This window comes from Lotus japonicus, chromosome 6, assembly GCF_012489685.1.
Source record: "Lotus japonicus ecotype B-129 chromosome 6, LjGifu_v1.2".
Taxonomy (NCBI): Eukaryota; Viridiplantae; Streptophyta; class Magnoliopsida; order Fabales; family Fabaceae; genus Lotus; species Lotus japonicus.
The window spans coordinates 28,381,968-28,385,608 of NC_080046.1; the positions used below are offsets into that span (position 1 = coordinate 28,381,968).

Consider the following 3,641-nt stretch of genomic DNA (forward strand, 5'->3'; position numbering starts at 1 on the left):
CTCATACATGCTCTTGGAGCTTGCTTTAGACCATAAAGAGATTTCTTGAGCTTGAAGACATGATTAGGATGTTGAGCATCTTCAAACCCAGGGGGTTGATGAACGTACACTTCTTCAGAGATATAATCGTTGAGGAATGCACTCTTGACATCCATTTGATGAAGAATGATGTTGTGCTTCACAGAGAATGAAATCAGCAACCTTATAGCTTCTAACCTTGCTACAGGAGCAAAGGTTTCAGTGTAATCAATGCCTTCTTGTTGACTATAGCCTTGTGCAACAAGCCTGGCTTTGTTTCTGACTACTTCTCCTTTCTCGTTGAGTTTGTTTCGGAAAACCCACTTGGTTCCAATGATTTGTGTGTCCTTAGGTGACTTGACAAGATTCCAAACATCATTCTTGGTGAATTGATTCAGTTCTTCTTCCACAGCCAGAACCCAATATTTGTCTTGAAGAGCTTGATCAATTGTGGTTGGCTCAATCAGAGAGACTAAGCCCTTTAAACTTAGAAGAGTTTCTTCAAAAGGTTTGAATGCGGATCTGGTTCTGACTGGTTCAATTTGTCTCCCAGAATCAATTCTTCAGGGTGAGAAGCTATCACTCTGCTCTTCTTCTGACGTGAAGGTTCATAAGTTGTGGCAGCATCTTCTGATGCATTTCCTTCTGGATTAGCATCCTCTGAATCTTTGTCTTCTTCTGAAATGGTTATGCTCATATCTGCAAACTTTTCAGCTAGCTTTGACTTATCAGAGTTAAGTTTGTCATCAAATCTAACATGTATAGATTCTTCAATAGTTCCAGATTCAAGATTGTAAACTCTAAAACCTTTAGAACGTTCAGAATATCCTAGCAAATAGCATTTCACAGACTTAGAATCAAACTTATGCAATCTATCCTTAGTATTCAGAACATAGCAGACACAACCAAAAGGATCAAGATAGGAAATGTTGGGCTTTATTTTCTTCCACAATTCATAAGGAGTCTTATTCAGAATTGGTCTTATGGAGATCCTGTAACACCCCACTTTTCGTTATTAGGTTATTTATTATTTTATCTTAATTATTATTATGCTATATGGTAATTTGATGAATTATGTGATTATAATTTAAATCTCATGTGATATAGAATAAGATTTAGATAAATAAGTTTGTTAGGTTTTTGTGTGAGTAATTGAGAGTGGGGCCCATTAGTATGACTATTTAAGGGATATGAGTGAATTAGAAAGAGAGAAATCAGAATTTGAGAATTGGAGAAGTTAGCAGAGGAGAAGAAAAGAAGCGTGAAAGAGAGAAGGGGAGAAAAGAGAAGAAAAAACCTAGAATTTGATCTTCAAGAGGTAAGGGTTTGAATTTATCTTGTATAATTGTAGAATAACAGAGGTTGAGTTTAACATGAAGGAACCCTCATCTTTTTTGAAAATTCAGAACTGAGAGACTGTGTTGAGTGTTAACATGTGGTGAGAAAAATTGATTTTGAGCGAAATTGAGGTTCCGGGGAAAATTGGGTTCTATTATGTTTTGCCCGCAGATACCCTAACAGTCTGTGTTGTAGAGAGCATAACTCTCTCTACAGAATTCCAAATTGAGTGAAACAAATTTTGTATGAAAGCTAACTCATAGGGCTATGTTGGGTAATATTTTCATAATTTTTCGATTGCTGGTTCAATACCAGAATTATTTGCAAGTTTATTCTGTTTCTGCCCGCAGACACCCTAGCAGCCTGTGTTATAGAGAGCATAACTCTCTCTACAGAATTCCGAATTGAGTGAAACCAATTTTGTATGAAAGCTAACTCATAGGGCTATATTGGGTAATATTATCATAATTTTTAGATTGCTGGTTCAATACCAGAATTATCTGCAAGTTCACTCTGTTTCTGCTCGCAGAAACCCTAACAGCCTGTGCTGTAGAGACCATAACTCTCTCTACAGAATTCCAAATTGGGTGAAACCAATTTTATATGAAAGCTAACGTATAAGGCTATGTTTGATAAAATTTTCATAATTTTTGGACTGCTCATTTAGTACCAGGATTATATGCAAGTTTGCTATGTTTCTGCTTATTTCTGAGATTGATTCTGAAACTGATTCTAGTAATTGATATGAGACATTTGATGATTTTGTGTTGCTATTTTGTCAGTGGAATAGTGAATGATTTGATAATTGTATTGAAGTGTTATTTTGTGCAATTTTGGTGTGATTTCCGTTATGGAATTTGGTGAGAAAATATGTTATATATTTGGGCTGGAGTGGTCTCAAATTGCATGTTTTAATTTATGAGTTTTTGCACGAAATACACTTCATTTAGTCAAGAGGCAACGTGTCGGTTTTCATCGGAAAACTGAGGTTTGTCCCAGAACTGGCGTGGTTCTGGAAGTCTGGAGTGGACTTCATTGGTGGTTAACTGTCTGGAGTGGACGCGGTGATACCGCTAAGGTTAACAATTGGTACCACATGCATACATTAGAGTCTCACACACTAAGTTTCACGTTTTCAGTGGTTTTATGTGTTTGGTGATTTGTTGGTGAATTGTTTTGCTGTTGTGGTAAAGTCGAATTATTATTCTTCTTTAAGCTTATAATTTTTCGAAACATTAATAAGAATTGTGAAACAGTCTTGAGAGAAAATATTATAATCACTCAGATTTTAAAGTAAAGGTGAAGAGTTTATAAAGCAGGATCTGAATTGTTTACTTGCTCTTTGTTATGTTATATTTTATACAATGTAAGTTCTTACCCTTCTGTTGGAATGATGTTCTATGCGACATCGCTCAGGTACAGGAGGTAGAGATGTGGCTCATGAGGAGTAGCTTCGGAGAGTCTTAGCTTATGTTATTATTATTATTATTATAAAATAAGTGTCTTGCTCTGTAATGTAACACTGGTTAGATATTTTACGTTACTTTTACATTTATGTTGAGAGGATTTTATAATCTCTTCTTATGGAAGTTGTTGAATAATTTTCTAAATGATGGCGATGTCGTACTGTTGACGGCCGAAGTGCTTATGAAATTCAGTTCTGAGTATGATGAATTTTATTGGAATATCATGGAAGATAAACCTATTTAAATAAGTGATTTTATGCATCTTAGGATTATCTGACTGGTTTAGAAATTTCATTGGCAGGAATAATTCATTCTTTGAAAAGCATATGAACTTATAAATTTTCAAACACAATCAGTGTTAATTTTAATGAGTTTTCGTGAAGAAGTGTAATACTCCCTTGAAGTGCCTCGGCCCAGAAGTGCTTTGCCATATTAGTTTCTTGCATCATGGTTCTAGTCATCTCTTTGAGAGTTATGTTCTTTCTTTCTACAACGCCATTCTGCTGAGGAGTTCTAGGACAAGAGAAATCATGAGATATCCCATAGGTATCAAACATTTTCTCAAACTTCTCATTCTCAAACTCTCAACCATGATCACTTCTTACGTAGACAATTCTACTGGATTTCTCATTCTGCACTTGGGCAACAAAGGTAGAGAACACATAATGCGACTCATCCTTGTGTCTTAAGAATTTTACCCATGTTCAGCAGCTATAATTGTCAACGATGACCATCCCATATTTCTTGCCACCTATAGACTCAGTTTCCACCGGTCCAAATAGGTCAATATGCTGAAATTCCAACGGCCTTGTGGGGGAA

At 35.8% G+C, this 3,641-nt stretch overlaps 1 long non-coding RNA gene across 1 annotated transcript; it reads left to right on the forward strand.

Annotated features, from left to right (window-relative positions):
• Window positions 1-1,026: 1,026 nt before the first annotated feature.
• On the forward strand, window positions 1,027-3,023 carry LOC130724273 (uncharacterized). The gene is made up of 2 exons (XR_009014473.1): window positions 1,027-1,336; window positions 2,773-3,023. It is a non-coding gene; the product is annotated as an uncharacterized LOC130724273 (long non-coding RNA).
• Window positions 3,024-3,641: the final 618 nt, after the last annotated feature.